Source organism: Lissotriton vulgaris, chromosome 9 (assembly GCF_964263255.1).
Source record: "Lissotriton vulgaris chromosome 9, aLisVul1.2, whole genome shotgun sequence".
In the NCBI taxonomy this organism is placed as follows: Eukaryota; Metazoa; Chordata; class Amphibia; order Caudata; family Salamandridae; genus Lissotriton; species Lissotriton vulgaris.
In genome coordinates this window covers 926,600,607-926,619,948 of record NC_141697.1, presented here as the reverse complement: position 1 = coordinate 926,619,948, position 19,342 = coordinate 926,600,607, and positions in this window count along the sequence as shown.

The window sequence follows — 19,342 nt, the reverse complement described above, 5'->3', positions numbered from 1 at the left end:
GCTGGGTGTCGTCGGCGTAGGAGATGATGTTGAGGTTGTGTTTGTAGGAGGGTGGATACCTGACTATGGTTGCCCCCAACTTTTTGTCTGGTGTTTTGCTGGTTTTCTGACTTAGTTGACCTGGGACCCTGCTATCCAGGCCCCCAGGCCTACTGCTCTCTCTGTAAAATGGATTCCATGTACCTAAGGTACATATCTAATTGGTACTGGGCCACCTTATCAGACCCTGTAACTCAGGGCATAGGTGTACCCAGGGCCTACCAGGGGCTGCAGCATGTATTATGCCACCCGTGGCTGGCCATCTAAATCTGACAACTGGCTGCACCACAGCTGGGGCAAGGTGGTGTAATCACCCTTTGCTTTAGATATAGTATTCCTATATCTAACCCTAAAATGGACACATGTATTCCTATCAGTCCCTCCTATGGCAGGCCTTATCAATCCTGAAGGCAGAGTGCTTGGAATTATGTGAGATGGTGCTCTGGCATGAGCTGAGCCTGTCTGCAGCTTGCTGAACCAAGTCCTAATAGCTGTTCCATGATAACGCGTACCATATACTCTTAAGTGCCTTATAATCCTCGCGGTTATTTGCCAACTTTGGTATCGCTTTATCAAAACATGTTGAGTAAGGTGTCATACGAATTGGAATACTAACCCCTCGCGACGGGGTTAGCATTCCACCCTTCTAGAGGGACACGACATGTATGTAACTGTGAACCCCGGTTAAAGTTAACTCAAGCCTCAGCATCACAAAATGGATGCTGCCACCACAGACACAAGTCTGACCTCTTGCTGCTGGGAGTCCTTCCAGCGAGGAGAGCTTGGACAAAGGGTTTCCTGTCAGGGGCGGTGCTAGCACCATCCCAGACAGGGTTTTGTGTATCCTGGGTAGGCAGGGCTTTACAGGAAGGTGACTGCAAGTGGCACCCCAGTGCTCAATATGCATCTGCCGGCTAGAACCAGTTCCAGGGGCACATCAGCCCCTGAGCTGGGGAAAGTCCGGCAGGGGAGAGGGGTGTAAACACCCCCCTTCCTGGTCCCACCCATGGGCAGGACCTAGTCGCGTACCAGCCCCTTTCTTTAAAATAAAGGTAGGAGCGGGGACCCTTCCAAATTAGATCATCTTTGGATCCTGAAACTACTTTCTACGAAAGGAACTCAAGACTTCTCCCTTGTGACTAAGGAGTAGTCACCCTGCACCTGCAGGCACCATCTAAGAACACTGCGGTTTGCTGCACGTCCTTCCCCCGGAATCCGACCGACCAGCACAACGAGACCCGGCTTCCCTGGCACCTCTGACCTCTACCTACATCATCAGCCCAGCTGAGATCCGTGGGTGTGACGAGACCTCGAGGGACCGGCCATCTTTAGAACTGCACGATGCTTATCCAGTTGAGCTGACGGGAGGGTTCTGGCTCAGTGAAGTGGTGGGCTGGTCGGTGGTGATCTTGTTCCAGTTCCTGCGGGGAACCTGTTACGGGTGGTGGTGAGTCGTGGTCTTTCTGAAGCTGAAGTGGATGCAACTGTGGTCTGTCCAGTGGAGTCTGGTGGAGTGGCTGAAGGAGATGTACTTGCTGGAGGAGAAGACTGGGTCAAGCGTGTGTCCGGCATAGTGGGTTGGGGTGTTCACCAATTGCATGAGTCCGAGGTTGGCGAGGTTGTCCAGCAGGGTGGTGGTGGTGTTGTCGTTGTTGTTCTCCAGGTGGAAGTTGAGGTCCCCTAGGAGGATGTAGTCAGTGGAGGCGAGGGCGTGCGGGCTGATGAAGTCTGCGATGTCTTCGCTGAATTGTGTGCGAGGTCCTGGGGGTCTATAGATGAGGGTGCCTCTGAGTGTGGTCTTGGGGTCGGTGTGTATCTGGAAGTGAAGATGTTAAGCGGCTGTGAGGGTGTCGTCTGAGTTGGTCGTGATGCGGATGGTGTTCTTGTGGACGATGGCGATGCCTCCTCCTGTCTCGTTGACGCGGTCTCTCCGGGTGATCTTGTATCCGTCCGGGATGGCGACGGCGATGTCGGGCGCTGAGGAGGCGTTCATCCATGTTTCCGTGAGGAAGGCGACGTCTGTAGATGTGGTGTCGAGCAGGTTCCAGAGTTCCACGGCGCTCCAGAAGACGAAAAATGGCTTGCGAACGGGTCAAGCAAGCTACTACGCATGCTCGCGGAGCTATGCGTAGTTCGCGGAGTGCAAGTGCATCTTCGCGTAGCTCGCGGAGTGCGGCTACGCGAACTACGCCCAGGCTTAGCCCCCACCCCACTTTCTTCATTCTATTTTTCTATTGTTTTTTTTAAGCGCCATGTAGCAAATTGCTTTTGGCCCTGCCGCTTTGAAAAAAAATGACATCTCTATTTTTAATTTACAAATGTAGTTATAAATGTGTATGTGCCTTTCCACTGGTGCATGCATGCGATCTAAGGCACTTCTAGGGCAAGAGGGATTGGTTAAACTCCATAGGATTGATCGACATCTGGAAGAATAATCCTTGCTCAGAATCGACCAAAGGATCCCCTTTTTCTACAGGTCCTGACTGACAGCAGCCTTTACAGTCTTTTGAAATTCCTGACATATCTCAATTATGTTCACCATCTTTCCCACACAAATTTCCTTTGTTATCATTTTATTATTTTTAATAAACTTTGTTTTGAGGAGAAACAATATTGTGGAATACTTAGTAGTACAAACATTATCATATAGGAATTGTCAAATGATAAATGAGGCGAACCTGGTATCTCTCCTCGAGCCGGGCAGAGATGGCGTGCGTCTCGGCTCGTACCGGCCTCTGGCACTTTTAAACACAGACTACAAGATACTGGCATCAACACTGGCCCGACGATTAGCACCATTGGTACCCAACCTTGTGCACAGGGATCAGAATGGCTTTGTGCCCACAAAACATAAGGAGGTTGTTTCGGGTGCAGGCATATGCGGTGCGACGATGGCCACGGTCGGGATGCTTAGTTCTAGATCTGGAAAAAGCCTTCGTGTCGGTGGAGTGGCCCTATTTATTGGCAACACTGCGTAAGTTCAATCTAGGCGATGATTACATGGAGATGGTCGGTCTACTGTACAGAAAGCCTTAGGTACGAGTTCGCACGGGCAAGCTGCTGTCCGCTGCCATTAAAGTCAGACGTGGCACTAGGCAGGGGTGCCCGTTATCTCTTTTGCTTTTTTCATTGGCGATGGAGCCCCTCGCAGAATTACTGAGAGGCAGAGGTGCAGACTGGGGAATCCCGTTAGCAGATGGAACGCACATAGTCTCGCTTTATGCAGACGACCTGCTCCTGTACGTCAGGGACCTGACCCTCCTGCCGTTGGGGTTGTCGGACATCTTCCGAACTTTCGAGGCAATGTCAGGACTCAAAGTGAACTGGGCCAAGTCAGGGGTGTATTCGTTCGGCCCTGATACTCCGGAGCCCGAGATTAGGATCGGTGATGTGAGGCTAGCCTGGTACCCCACCACGTTTAGATATCTAGGAGTACACATTTATAGAACCTCACCGGAAGTACTGGATGGCAACCTGACACGAGCCATCACGTCCATACGATCGCAAATCTCCTTTTGGAAGACTCTCCCGCTCAACAGAGTGACACTGGTGAAAATGATTGTGCTGCCAAGGTTGCTATATTACTATGCCAACATCCCAACCTATGTCCCGACCCGTATATTCAGGGAGTTAGAAACCATGATCAGGGATCTTATTTGGAACAGCGGGAGACCCCGAGTAGCGCTGAGAAAACTATATGCCCCTGCTGACGCCGGGGGCCTTGCGGTACCCAACCTGGAGCTCTATTACCTGGCAGCACAGTTGCCATGGGTGGCGGCCTGGCTCAGTGGCAGAAATCTGGATGATACGGCTACCGACACGGATATGCTGTCCCCTACACAAATACACACGATGTTCCACCCTCTGACGAAGGTAGCACACCAGACAGAGCTACACATTACAGTGGCCAGCAAATGTTACTCCCTCAAAGGCGCTGAAGCGGTATGCCCCTGCACTCCCACTCTTGGGTACTCCCAGAGCCACAGGCGTGATGACGGAGGCGGTGATAGAGCAATGGACACGGTCGGGGGTGGACACCATGGCGGATCTGTACGCCGATGGCGCTCTGATCTCTTTCACGACACTCGCCGAAGACACAGGACTGCCTGCCGGACAGTTCTTATAATATGCCTCCATAATACGGACATACACGCAAAAGTGGGGAAGCATCGCGGAGGAACCACCCACACATCAACTTGTGCAATACTTACACGTCATGGGGAATGGCTCACACGTGATCCATTGGTTACACAGGCACTGCTGTCACACATACAATTTACTCTGCAGCCGCTGCGTGATAAGTGGGCGATGGACAGAGGGAGGGAGTGGACGGATAAAGAATGGACAATGGTAATTGAAAGTCCCAGATATATTCCATGCAATGCACGCTTTAAACTAATACAGTTTTACATATTGCACAAGGCATACCTTTCGCCGAATAAGATCAATCAGTACTAAGCATGGGCGAATTTTGCGAATCTGCCATTCGCGAATTTGCGTATTCACGAATTCGCAATCTGAAAAATCTGCGAACTCTCGCGAATTTGCGGATTTTTTTTTGTGTTCGCAAGGGTTTCTGCCAGTTCGCGAGGGTTTTGTACCAATTCGCAATTGCGAACTTACTTGTCGGCTCGCAACGGTCGCGACTATGTTGTTTCTACGTCTGGTTCATCATCACAGGTTCACAGCACCCTCTTTCACCACTGCCACCCTCTGGTTCACCCATGCCATCCTCTGGTACATCACTGCCACCCTCTGGTTCATCACTGCAGATTATGGGGGGGAAAAGCAAGCACACCTGCCCTGCTTCAACTGACATGAATTAATTTGGGGTTGATTAATGTGTCACTGAATTTAAACTTCCAGTCTGTCACCTGCTTCCTTATCTGTAATTTGCTTTCTGTTGCAGTGCAATTTTTTTCACAGAACCTTTGTGGCCTACTTGTAGCTATACTATGAGCCTGCTGTGAGGGTCAGTGCAGGGTCAGTGCAGGGTCATAGAATAGTTGCAAGTAGGCAACTGAACTCTGGAGGGGCCCCTCAGGAAGCACTACAGGGAATGGTTACTAAAGATGAGTTTGAACTTTTGCACCTGCTAAGTGCTTTCAGTTTTGCAAAACTCGTTTCCTGCAATTTCGCGGGATTCGCGGGGCGCGAATTTGCGCGAGATCGAATTCGGAAGCCGCAAATTCATGCAAATATGCGATTTGTTTTTTTGCGGCGTGTTAGTTCGCAAGGTTTTGTGCGTTTTAGCAAGCCGCTTGTAGCGCAACGGCGCGAAGTTACCCTCACAGTCGTTCACAGGCGCGGCCATCTTGTTTGCATGACGTATTTCCGTTTCCGGGCGCGATGTGTAATCTCGCAAAGTGTGTGGCTCGCTAGTACAAGTTTGCGTGTGATTGCGAGGGAAATCTCGCACGAACTTACCCACGCGGTCGTGAACGGGCGCGGCCATCTTGTTTCTCATTCATTGCTATGGTTCTGGGCATGCTTTCTGTATCCTCTCTGAATCTCTGCCATCCTTTGCTTGTTTGAAGTTTTTTTTGATCTATTTTACTTATTATCTATCCCTCTATTTTTCTAGCTCTATATTTTTGTGTTTTCTGCTACTTTTGGTTAATTTTAAACTCTTTTCTTTTCTTCTTCCCTATTCTATTTCTTCTTTATTATTTAGCTTCCTTTCTGCCCAGACCATGGTAAAGGGAGCCGGAAAGCATCCTGAGAAGGGGAAGGGTCCCGCACCCCATGCCCGGCTCCCGTGCGGGCGTTTGAGGGGGAAGCAGGTCACAGCCCGGGAGATCTTCAGCGTGGAGGAGGTGGCCGCACTAGTTTTTTATGTTCAGCACCGCCTCCCCAGGACCATCCGGGAGCACCGGAAGCGGTGGGAGAAGGTGTGCCGGGCCATGTACCAACACTCTCGGGTCCGGCGCACCTACAACCAGGCCACCCATCGTTGGACGGATCTCCTGGACCGGTAACGCGAATTGATCGACCTGCTCGGCCTTGAGATCCCCAGGCTTGGTGAGTAGTAGTAGCTATGTCTTCACTACTCTGTTTTCTCCTGCTCTGTGTGTTATTATATTGCAAATTTTTGTTTTTTACCAAGAGCAATAATGCTGCTGATTACATTGTAGGTAAATTATATTTCAAAATCTTCTGTGCATTTCAGGTGCACTGCTCTCCTTCTCAGTAGCGTTGCTACTATGCTTATTTGGTTTCGATTTTGTGTTCATTTCATTGGCCTGAGAAATTATGTATGAGTGTAGTTTAAAGAACTGCGTAATGCTAGACACTAAGGGTCAGATTTTTAATTACCGGCGCATCCCTGCAAAGTAGCAGGGATACGGCAGTAATTGTGCGCCACGCCACCACCTCCCATGGTGCGCCGGATTTACAATGCGGCGCACCATGGGCCCAAAACGTCACCGAAGCGTTACGCATCAGTGCGTTAAAGGCGGCGCATTGCTGGAGTTGCGTCGCAACGATGGCGCAGCTTCAGCAATGCTCTGGGGTGCCCTATCTCTCCAATGCTGCGTCAAGCCGTACGTCTGCTTCAAGCAGGCGCAGGGTTTGAGTCACGCATCATTGTCCTAAAAGTGACTGATTGAAATCTTGTAGATTTCCCTCAGCCACTTTTAGGATGCGTTCCTGCGCAGGATCGCCCTCCCTTGCGCCGGAACGCCCCCTGATGGCGCTGGGCTTTACAACGTGATGCATCTCCCATATGCGTCATGTTGTTAATATACGCCGCACCATGGCGCCTCTTTTGTTCTGCCACTGCGTCACAAAAGTCACGCAACAATGGAGCAAAAGAGCCGCAGGGGGCTTCTAAATCTGCCCCTACAGACTCAAGTCCAGTCCTTCCTTTGTACACCTGACAATAAGAAGAAATAGTGGTGGTGGATTGATAGTTTGAGTATTTTAATGACTGGTTAATGTAGTAGGAAACTTTTTAGTGTTGTCGCTGATCTGCAATCACGATGGACTCTGTCTGTCACTTTGCGTGCTGCGGACTGCTGCCTGCCAGTCCTAGGCGAACCTTTTTAGTAGTTTGTTTAGTGAGTTACATAACTTTCCAAGTCGACGGTCCGCAAATCAAGCAATACTAATATCGCAGTAGACCACATGAGATAGGTCAATATATCCCGTGGAATAGTTGTCTACTTGCTTTTTTCGCCAAAATATTTTGTTATTGTTCTTTTGAAATGTTTGATTTGGTTGACAAATATCATCCATGTTTTCTGGTCTTTCTTTCTTTCATGTTGTACATCAGCTCCCCCCAGGGGCAAGAGGGCATTGGAGGAGGCTGCTGAACAAGGCCAGGATCGGTCAGGCGAGGGCTCCTTTGCTGGCCCCGATAAGTTTTAATTTTAATATAGAGTACCTATTTTTTCCTAGCGTTCCTCATTTGATTTTTTCTAAATCGTCTTTGATCTTCTTGTAGACTGTATCTAAATTCTTATCCTGCCTCGACTATGACTCCCTGTGGTATTACTAGATTATTCTTATTAGTCTGTCTGTGTAGCTAACTAAGATTGCACATTTGGCAAAAGGTGTAAAACGAAACTCCCATTCTAGTCAGCAATAGCTCTATGCACTGAGTGCAGTCCTCTGGGATTGTCCATAATGTCTTTTCAAGTCTTCTAAATGTTTATGCTTTGACAATTACCAACAATAAAAAGGTGAATGACCACCAAGAAAGAATAAGATACTACTTTACTTTTGGTTTGGATAGGAGGACAATCCACACTACTACTGTTGCAGGGACAAATCTGCACAAACAGAACTATGGACACTAAATAGTGCATTGTTTATCAATTATAATAGGCACAGGTAGACTTTCCACATACCTCAGTGATATCAGACTTTGAAGAACCCCCAATCTCCTTACTGACTAGATAGTGTGGCAGAGTCATTTAGCTCCCGAATTCATCGATGATTGATCCCCAATGATGATTATCCAACGCAGGACAAGAGTACAGAGTCAGAGCCCAAAAGTGTCAGAGGCACTGACTCATGCTTGCAAATTGCAAAACCTTTTGCTCATTCACTCATGACCAAAAACCAAAGAGTCTATTTAAGTTTTAAAGCTTTATTATAAGTAAAAATATTTATTAAAATCAAGCTTGTCAGAAAACCTAAACGGTTGATTAAAAATGGAAAAGTGCTTATAGTGATTTCTTTCACACATTTATTGTGGGCGAGCCGAGCCCTCACCTGGTTTGAACTTTAATTTTTCTTTTTGGTGCTGAATCATTGGTCCCTTTGTCCTAGTTATGATGATATGTTCTTAGAAGTGAAGCTTCTGTCTGTTATGAGAAAAATGGTGCATGTTAAAAAGCAAGCATTCATCAGTTGTGCCAAAAAGTGCAGCAAGACAACACCCTTCCCTGGAAAAAGGGACATTTTTACTTTAGAGTAGACAGTCACAAATTATTAGACTGGTTTCTGTATTAACATTTCTCCATTCCTAGACAAAATACTAGTGAGTGGTGTATGTCTATGACATCTAACATTCTTAAATGTACTTTTGTAGGTGGAACATCTGTTGCTGGGCCCAGCGCGGAGGTGGAGGAGGAGACTTCAGGGGAGGAGGCGGTGCAAGTGCTGGACGAAACTGCTGTGCGGGTTGCCACGGTAGTGGCGGGCAGTGGTAAGCTCTTATATTCCTTACTTATTGAGATTGCATACTGCATAGTGTGCTCCCCGTGAGAAAACGTAAGGTTTGTCCAGATGAGAGACATGAAGAAGAATGATTGACATATAGTTTGAATGGATGGATGCCTGGATCATGGTACTATCTGACTCTTAGATAGCATATGTGTATAGTAGACGGTCACTGGATGAACTAAGTGTTACTTTGAAGAGCATATAACACCACACCCGCACGTCTGTCCAAGTGTAGGAAATGTGAGAAGTTGGCCCGATATGCAGCGTTCGCTATTCTAGCGACCACTATGCATCGGTCCAAACGACCCTTATGGTGATTGGTTGTAAGTCAACCTTAGACCAGCTATCCTAGTAGCGTGGATACGAGCAGTCTTCGGGCTAAACTCTAGAGGGCGTGTTAAGCCAGCTGTTATACCATCACATACCCCTTGAACACCAAGTGAAAGGACACCACACAAGTGTTATGAAAATAAACAGTATATTTATTAGAATCACAACAGCCCTGTACTCTTTATGAAGACAGGGTACTAAGCACAGAACAAAACTCTTAGGAAAATACTTCAAGTGCACAGTTAAAACAAGTGCCCGAGGGCACGGAAAGTTCTAGTGGTCTCGGGCGGACCCGATAAGGCAAGTCGGAAGTGAGGGACTCGGGACCCTTAAGTAAGGAGGCTATGCAGGCACCGAAATGCCGAAGTTACCTAGCCACGAGGGCTGCGGCTGCACAAGTCTTACAGGCGTCGGGGGTCTTTGCTGACGAGCCAGGAGCCGGAAGAAAAGGAGTTGCTGGCCGGCGACCAGTGAGGAATAGTGCGTAATGATCCAAGCCTGGATCAGTGATCGATGATACCTGAAAGCAGAGGGGACCAAGTTCGTACTACTAGCCAGTAGTCAGAGGGTACCAGGAAGGTACCGGATGGCCGTCACCTCGACTAGGTGAGTGGGCGACGGTAGGCTCTGCAGTCTCACGGACCAGGAGGCGTTGTCGGCGACCAGGATGGAGGTGCGAGCTGTCCCACGAAGGTTGATACTGTCGGCGTCGCTGGGCCCAGGATTGGGGCAACAAGCCTTGGCAGATTTCAGGGCCACGTGGTGGGCCTAAAATGGCGTCTTGAGTAGACCAGGAGGGTCCGGGGTGCTCCTCTCGAAGAAGGGAGCAAAGGCCAGTCTGGAGCAACCAGACCAGCAGCGTTGGTTGTCCGTCGTCAAGAGAGTCACAAGCCAGCGGCTAGTGATCGGACAACGGGCTGAACAGCGAGCAGAAGGGCCCCACGCAGATCGTGGAGATGCTGGGAGGCTTGCACTTCGGTGCTGGAGCTACTCATGGTCGGGGCTTCTCGGACCCCAGAGCACTCACCAGAGGATTCCTTCGGTGGTTGTGCTGATTAAGAAAGCGTGCAGGTTTTGATGATGGCCGGTCCCTCGAGGTCTCGTCGCACCCACAGATCTCAGCTGAGCTGACGACGTGGGTAGAGGTCAGAGGTGCCAGGGAAGCCGGTTCTCGTCGAGCTGGGCAGTCGGATTCCTGAGGAAGGACTTGCAGCAAACCGCAGAGTTCTTAGATGGTGCATGCGGACGCAGGGTGACTACTCCTTAGCCACAAGGGAGAAATCTTGAGAAGAGTCTCGAAGTCCTTTCGTAGAAAGTATTCTTGATTCAAAGATGATCTAATTTGGAAGGGTCCCCGCTCCGGCCTTTATCCTAAAGAAAGGGGTGGGTACATGACTAGGTCCTGCCCTAGGGGTGGGACCAGGAAGGGGGGTAGTTACACCCCTCTCCCCTGCTGGAATTTCCCCAGGTCAGGGGCTGCGCGCCCCTGGAACTGGTTCTAGCCGGCAGATGCGTAGTGAGCACCGGGGTGCCACTCCGCAGTCACCTTCTCGCAAAGCCCTACCTACCCAGAATACACAAAACCCTGTCTGGGATAGTGCGAACACCGCCCCTGACAGGAAACCCTTTGTCCAAGCTCTCCTCACTGGAAGGACTCCCAGCAGCAGGAGGTGAGACTCGTGTCTGTGGTGGCAGCGTCCATTTTGTGGAGCTGAGGCTTCAGTTAACTTTAACCGGGGTTCACAGTTACATACATGTCGTGTCCCTCTCGAAGGGCGGAATGCTAACCTCGTCGCCAGAATTGGTGAGGGGGCAGCATCCCGATTCGTATGACACCTTACTCGACATGTCTTGATAACGCTATACCGAAGTTACCGATATGATACGCGTTATCATGGAACAGCCATTGGGTCTTGGTTCCGCAAGCTGCAACCGGGCTCGGCTCGTGCCAGAGCCCAATTCACATGAGTCCACGCACTCTGCCTTCAGGATTGTTAAGGCCTGCCATAGGAGTGACTGATAGGAACTCGGGTGTCCATTTTAGGGTTAGATATAGGGATACTATACCTATAGCAACGAGCGAGTACGCCACGTTGCCCTAGCTGTCGTGCAGCCAGTTGTGTCAGATTTAGCTGGCCATCCGGGGGTGGCATAATACATGCTTCAGCCCCTGGTAGGCCCTGGGTACACCGATGCCCTGAGTTACAGGGTCTGACAAGGTGGCCCGTTTCCAATTGGGTAATGCACCTAAGGTACACGCATCAATTTAGTGAGAGAACAGCTAGGCTGTGGGTCTGATTAGCAGGCCCACAGCCCGAGAAAGTCGTAAACCAGTGAAACACAAGCAAAAAGTCCGGGTGATCATAGGATTGCAGACCCTACTCTCCTACATGACCCCCCCCCCCAAACGTTGGGACAATAAACTAACCTTGACCAGGTGAGTCTTCTTGTTCTAAGTGGAAATACCTGGAGAGCCCATCTGCATTGCCATGATCAGTGCCAGGTCTATGCTCCACTGTGAAGTCCATCCCCTGTAGGGAAATGGACCACCTAAGCAGTTTGGGGTTTTCACCCTTCATCTGATTTAGCCATAGGAGGGGCTTATGGTCGGTCTGAATCTTGAAATGAGTGCCAAACAAGTATGGCCTCAGTTTCTTCAGGGCCCACACCACAGCGAAGGCCTCCCTCTCTATAGCTGACCAATTTTTCTCTCTGGGGGTCAGCTGTCTGCTTATAAAAGCAATGGGCTGGTCATTACCATCAAAATTCAGTTGAGATAGAACAGCTCCCACACCCAACTCAGACGCATCTGTTTGGACAATGAATGGTTTGGAGTAGTCTGGACTCTTGAGGATAGGTGCCGTGCACATGGCCTGTTTTAGGTCATCGAATGCTTTTTCACACCTCACTGTCCACTGAACCTTTTTTGGCATCTTCTTACTTGTCAGTTCATTAAGCGGAGTCACAATCGACCCGTAATTTCTGACGAACTTTCGGTAGTACCCAGTCAGGCCCAAGAAAGCTCGAACCTGAGTCTGGGTGGTTGGAGGAGCCCAGTCCCTGATTGACTGTATCTTCCTCTCCAGTGGTTGAACTTGGCCTCCACCGACAAGGTGGCCCAAATACACAACCTGTGTATGCCCTATCTGGCACTTGGTAGCCTTGATAGTGAGGCCCGCTGCTTGCAGCGCCTCTAACACTTTCCGCAGGTGGACCAGGTGATCCTCCCAGGTGGAGCTAAAGACAGCAATATCATCAAGATACGCCGCACTGAAGTCATCCAGCCCAGTGAGAACGTGATTCACCAACCGTTGGAAGGTGGCAGGTGCATTTTTCAAACCAAAGGGCATCACCACGAACTGATAATGCCCACCAGGGGTAGAAAATGCGGTCTTAGGCTTGGCGTCCTCAGCTAACCTGATTTGCCAATACCCAGCTGTCAGGTCAAATGTGCTTAAGTAGTTGGCCGAAGCCAATCTATCGATAAGCTCGTCTGCCCTTGGTATTGGGTGGGCATCAGTCTTAGTGACTGCATTGAGACCCCTGTAGTCTACGCAGAACCTCATCTCTTTCTTACCGCCCGGGGTGTGAGGTTTCGGCACTAGAACTACGGGATTTGCCCAGGGGCTATCCGAGGGTTCAATGACTCCCAGCTCCAACATTTTCTGCACTTCACTTTTGATGCAGTCTCTAACGTGATCGGGCTGCCTGTAGATTTTACTCTTGACGGGCAAGCTGTCACCAGTGTCAACCTCATGGGTACACCAATTAGTCTGACTGGGTGTTAGAGAAAACATATGCCGGAAGGATTGAAGAACCTGTTTACAATCCTCCTGTTGTTGTTCGGAGAGGCTGCCACAAAAGACCACACTGTCTACCGATCCAATGTCAGGATTCTGAGTGAGCAGGTCGGGGAGAGGGTCACTCTCCTCCTCCTGTCCCTCATCTATGGCCATGAGCAAACTCATGTCCTTCCTGTCGACATATGCCTTGAGCCTGTTGACATGGAGCACCCTATGGGGGCTCCGGGGAGTTCCCAGGTCGACCAGGTAGGTGACCTCTCCCTTTTTCTCCAGGATGGTGTAGGGCCCGGACCATTTGTCCTTGAGTGCTGCTGGGGCCACTGGCTCCAACACCCACACCTTCTGTCCGGGCTGATAAACAGTCAAGACAGCCTTTTGGTCATGCCAAGCTTTCTGGAGTTCTTGGCTGGCCTTAAGGTTTTCGGATGCCTTCTCCATGCACTCAGCCATCCGCGAGCGGAGACCAAGCACATAGTCCACTATGCTGGTTGCAGGCTTTTTGAGAGGTCTCTCCCATCCTTCCTTCACCAAACACAGGGGTCCTCTTACAGGATGCCCGTACAAAAGTTCAAAAGGGCTGTAGCCAACCCCCTTCTGTGGGACTTCTCTGTAAGCGAATAAAAGGCAGGGAATCAGGACGTCCCATCTACGCCAAAGCTTTTCAGGTAGTCCATGAATCATCCCTTTCAGGGTCCTGTTGAACCGCTCAACAAGCCCATTGCATTGTGGATGATAGGGTGTAGTGAACTTGTAGTTGACACCACATTCCGTCCACATAGCAGTTAAGTAGCTCGACATGAAGTTTGCGCCTCTGTCGGAGACGACCTCCTTAGGGAAGCCCACTCTGGAGAATACTCCAACTAGGGCTCTTACCACCACAGGGGCTGTAGTGGTCCTAAGGGGAATAGCTTCAGGATACCTGGTGGCATGATCCACTACCACCAGTATGAACTTGTGCCCTGATGCTGTTGGTGGTTCCATGGGACCGACGATGTCAATCACCACCCGTTCAAAGGGCACCCCCACCACAGGCATTGGTATAAGGGGGGCCTTTGTAGTGCCACCTGACTTACCACTGGCTTGGCAAGTGACACAGGAGCGACAAAACTCCTTGGTATCTTAGTTCATGTGAGGCCAGTGAAAGTGTGAGACAAGCCTGTCCCACGTCTTAGTCTGGCCTAAGTGTCCTGCTAAGGGAATCTCGTGGGCCAAGGTAAGGAGGAAACCACGCTGAGACAAGGGGATAACCAGCCTCCTGGTCATGGTCTCTTGCCTCAGTGTACAGGAGTCCATCTTCCCAGTATACCTTGTGGGTACCTGTGGCGTTCCCAGCAGCCTCAGCAGCAGCCTGCTGTCTGAGGGGTTCAAGGGAAGGGCAGTCTAACTGGTCCTTCCCCAGGTCTTCTCATGTGGGTCCCCCTGAGCCCAGAAACTCAACTTGATCAAGTTCGAGTTCTTTAGGTTCAGTTTCCCGCAATTCCTGGAGGTCAGCCTCCTCTGAGACTTGATCCTCGACCTGGGGCAAGGGGGAAGGCGAGGCCTTAACCCGACTGCTCTTCTTCTTGGGAGGTGTCTGGTCCGTTGTTCCAGGATCCAGCACCGGTTCAGTGGGGCATCTTCTGACCTGTGACCTAGTCACAGCAAGCACATGTGCTGGCAAGCCTAACATTTCCATGTGAGTCCGGTGCTCCACTTCTGTCCATTGCGATGACTCCAAATCATTGCCCAACAAACAATCCACTGGGAGGTCTGAACTAACAACAACCTTTTTCTGGCCATTTACCCCTCCCCAGGAGAAAGCAACAATCGCCAAACTATGACTGGTAGTGACATTGCTGGCATTGGTCACCAGGAAATCTGTACCTGGCATGATCTGTCCAGGGTCCACAAAGTTAGGCGTCACCATGGTGACGCTGGCACCCGTGTCCCTATAGGCCTGAGCCATTCTTCCATTAATTAAAGGCGTCTGTCGGTATTTGCCCAAAGTATTGGGACTGACATCAGGGGATATATCCACATCCCCCGTACAGACAAGGACAGCCTGAGTGAGCGTACCAACTAAGTTGTCACACCCCTCAGAACCCAAGGTTAACCCAACTAGTCCCTTGGGAGGCACACTACTACTGCTGGCTGTACTAGGGGGCACAGGTGCCTTAGGGGCTGCAGTAGCAGGAGTCTGCCCTCCTTTCTTGGTGCACTCACTAAACCAGTGAGTTTTACTTTTACAGTATTGGCACCACCTTTTCGATTGGCCTTCTTGATTCTTCTTTTTCTGGGAAGCCTGACCCCCCCCCTCTTTGGGTTGTTGGGGACCTGTCGAAGACGTCTGGTCAGTTTGTTCCCCTTTCGAATCTTTACCCTTCTGGACTGCTTTCTTCTGACCACCCTGGTTCTGGCCCTGGTTTTGCTTAACCCTTGTTCTGACCCATCTGTCTGCCTGCTTTCCCAATTCTTGGGGAGAGGTCAGATTCGAGTCGACAAGGTGCTGATGCAACAACTGGTTCTGACAATTGTTTAAAATCTGTTCTCGCATGATCAAATTATACAATCCTGTGTAATCAGTAACCTTACTGCCCAGCAACCAGCCCTCCAAAGCCTTAGTGGCACAATCAACGAAATCAGACCAGTCCTGAGACTGAGTTTTCTGGGTATCCCTGAACAGCAACCTGTACTGTTCAGTGGTTAGGCCGAACCCATCAATCAGTGTGTTCTTCAGGACCTGGTAATTGTTAGCATCCTCAACTCTAGTAGTGAGGAGCTTATCTCTACCTTTACCTTCAAAGGAGAGCCACAAGATAGCTGCCCACTGACTCTGGGGAACGCACTGTACAGTGCAGGCCCGCTCCAAAGCAGTAATCCATTTGTGGATGTCGTCCCCTTGCTTAAAGCGGGGCACTATCTTATTCAGGTGCTTAGTGTCTAAACTCCTGGGTTCCCGTGGGGGAATGCTGCCACCAGTGGGAATGGTCCCACTCAATTCCTGCTCTCTAGCAAAGGCGAGTCTCTCTTTGGCTAGGGCAAGTTCTTCCCTTTCGATCCGCAGATTGACTTCCCGCTCCTTCGCTTCGTACACTCTCCTCTGAGGGGATGTCATCCCTCTTCGAGCAGAGCCTCGAGAGCCATTGGTTCGAGCGGATCTGTTGGAGCCTCTCGACAGAGACCTAACTCGTCCACTCCCAATGTTAAGCTGGCCTGAGGGGGGCCCCAGGGGTCTCCTAGTACCATTCTCGTGCCGGCTTAAGTTGTCCCTAGTTAGCAGGCTAACCACTACTGGACCTTTGTCTGCCTCGTCCCCAGATGTCTCTGGCTCCTCGTCCTCCTCTTCGCCCTCTGCGGAGAGATGGATAAGGTCAGGGTCACCTCGGGTTCCCTCGAGGGGGGGCATATCCACTTCTGGATGAGAAGGGTCGGTGTTACCCGCCCTCCTTGCATCATAAGTCTCCAGGAGACCAATCAGAAACGGAATGGTAGGGTTTGCACCCTGTTTTAGCTTCCGAGATGTACAGATCTGTCGCATCTCGTGGAAGCTAAGTGCAGCATATCTGGAGGTGACCTGTGGAAGGTCGACTGACACAAGGGGAGACTCAGAGTTTCCTCCTTTGTCTGACATGCTGCTTCTAGTGTGGTGCAAGTGATGCACCTACCTACACTATGGGTTTACCTACTGATCCCTTGCTAAGAGTTGTAGCCAAGGTGTGCTAGGCCTTGAGGAGCTACAACAGCTGGTTCAGTAGAACTCAGAGTATTCTAAGCTAAGTTATATGTACCTGAAGTACTTATGCGATCTTTCACAAGATATTCTTAGGATACGCGTGGTAGAACAACAGCAAGCTCAAATCCCAACCGCTGCTCACCAATGTGAGAAGTTGGCCCGATATGCAGCGTTCGCTATTCTAGCGACCACTATGCATCGGTCCAAACGACCCTTATGGTGATTGGTTGTAAGTCAACCTTAGACCAGCTATCCTAGTAGCGTGGATACGAGCAGTCTTCGGGCTAAACTCTAGAGGGCGTGTTAAGCCAGCTGGTATACCATCACATACCCCTTGAACACCAAGTGAAAGGACACCACACAAGTGTTATGAAAATAAACAGTATATTTATTAGAATCACAACAGCCCTGTACTCTTTATGAGGACAGGGTACTAAGCACAGAACAAAACTCTTAGGAAAATACTTCAAGTGCACAGTTAAAACAAGTGCCCGAGGGCACGGAAAGTTCTAGTGGTCTCGGGCGGACCCGATAAGGCAAGTCGGAAGTGAGGGACTCGGGACCCTTAAGTAAGGAGGCTATGCAGGCACCGAAATGCCGAAGTTACTGTTATGGCTGTCTTTCTGCCAGCCCTCTGGAGAAGGAGAATGATGGAGAGTGACTCCAGCCTATCACCCTCATAGCATAGGGATTAGGCCGATAGACAGGGATCCTGTCTTATAGATATAAGGGCATTTTCGTGCCATTTTCCTTAGAGTAAGGCTTATGAATTTAAGTTAGGGGTTAGATATATGGGTATTAGTCATGATTTACTCATTTGCTAACATGCCGATCTGTCTCTCATGGAGCTATGTATATTATGGGCTCCGTAGGCCTTAAGCGAGACAGACTCCATTTTGCTTTCTGCCTGGTAGCTCGAGAAGGCTTTCTAGGTGAAGTGTAATGTTTTAGTTTCAAGCTGTTGTTCGCTTGGAGAGAACCGGTTCAGGCTGACCCTTATCGAAGGAATGTATTTTTCTCCACTCCGAAGACACAACTTCAGGCCGGCCGGCTGGGAAAGTGTCCTTGGTACGGGGAGGTACAAGAATTTGGTGGGCGGCAGGTTACTGGCCGTGAATTTCCATGAAGGAACGGGCTTTGATATTAGCGAAGGTGTTAGTCTTTCAGTCAGTCAGTCCGTAGGCGGCATCTAGCCGTTAGCATCTCTACCATTATTCATTTTCATGGTGGATAAGTCGCTATCTTTGAAGTCGGAGAAAGATTTAAGACCGAAACTCTCTGAAAATAGACTGAACGAGAAGTGGCGCGGAGCGCACTAATGCAGAGAGAGAGAGAGACGGTAGCTAATTAACAGCAAGGTTCCGAGGTCCTGAGGGAGAGCAGACGAGTTTGAGCCTATCAGTGCAGACGTGTACCTGTGACGGCTGAGGGTGACTGCAAGGCGAGCCAGGACCCAGAGACGAGACAGGAGCCTAGATGACTGCCGAGTCCCGATTTCCCGTTAACCAGGTGAAGTCCAACCAGTCTTTATAGTGCGTGCACCCTAATCTTTCTCTTTTATTTCTTGTGCAAATGTAATGCTGCATAGTAATGTGATTTATGTTTATGGTTAATAAATGCCCTAATTCATATAGAATTACCGTGTGCCTGGTGCTTATGTTCAATCTTGGTAAACGCAACTCCTAGGTGAAAGTTAGGCGCATGAATGGACGAGTAATCCCAATCAGGCAAGTGGTGATCACACAAATAGGGAGTGAGTGAACCTCTGATGTCAAAAGCAACGAGTACACTATACAATCTGGACCCATATCCAAAGTTATTATTGTAGTTTTATCCTAAGTAGACTGTCGAGATATCATCCCAATAATGTTTCATAGGAATGTGGTCGTCGTTGATATGCGGCGTTAATGAGAACGGCAGGAGGGATACTGCCGTGTAAAGCCACCGGATTGTGGTATAAGACTAAGTGAGAGCGTCAGGGGGGACACTGACGTCTATGTTTCGCAGGATCGCGAACGCTGGAAAAGGGAGCATTGGGTTCTGCAGGCCCGTGTGTAGACACGCCGGATTGTGTGTCAGATCTGCCCTGGGGTAGAACGGTCTGGGTCGAGGCGACCGCGAGGCCAACTGATGTGAATAAGATATTGTAGAAAATCCATATATGTATATTGTCATTCCCCATTCTTAGGTGCGACCTGTACTCAGTGTAAATACGATCCAAGAAGGGAAGGTGAGTACGTTTTGGCTGGGTCACAGGGGCCCCTGGGGGCTGATCCCATCTAAACAGAAAATCCAGCCATTACATCTGGCGTCACGAACTGTTTACGAAGCCTGTGTGCATTGTGTTGTTTTCATCTCGTTGGTTTGCGCTCGGCTTGTACGTATAAAATTTTGTTTATAATTGTGTATATATTATTTGTGTATCATTATGTTTGTGAAAAAATCATCGTCGGTTTTCAAATTACCGATTCAGATTCCCGGCTGGGAGTCTACGCCTTATGAGGCTTTGGCCCGTGAGTGGGCTGATTCTACTGGTTTGAGCGAAAATTGGTCTTCATTCTTGGAGCAGGCGGAGCCTGCTGATGTGATTTCGTGCCTGCAGAAAGCGCCAGTAGTGAAGGGTGATGAGCTTCCTATTTTAGGACGCAGAGGGTGGATTGTTCTTAATGCATACAGAATAATGCATGAGAGGGTTGTGCAACTACAGAAACAGTTTAAAGATTCGGAAGGACAGTGTGTCGAGTTGCAAAATGCGCACACTTTGTTGCGTTGTCAAAATAAATTGCTT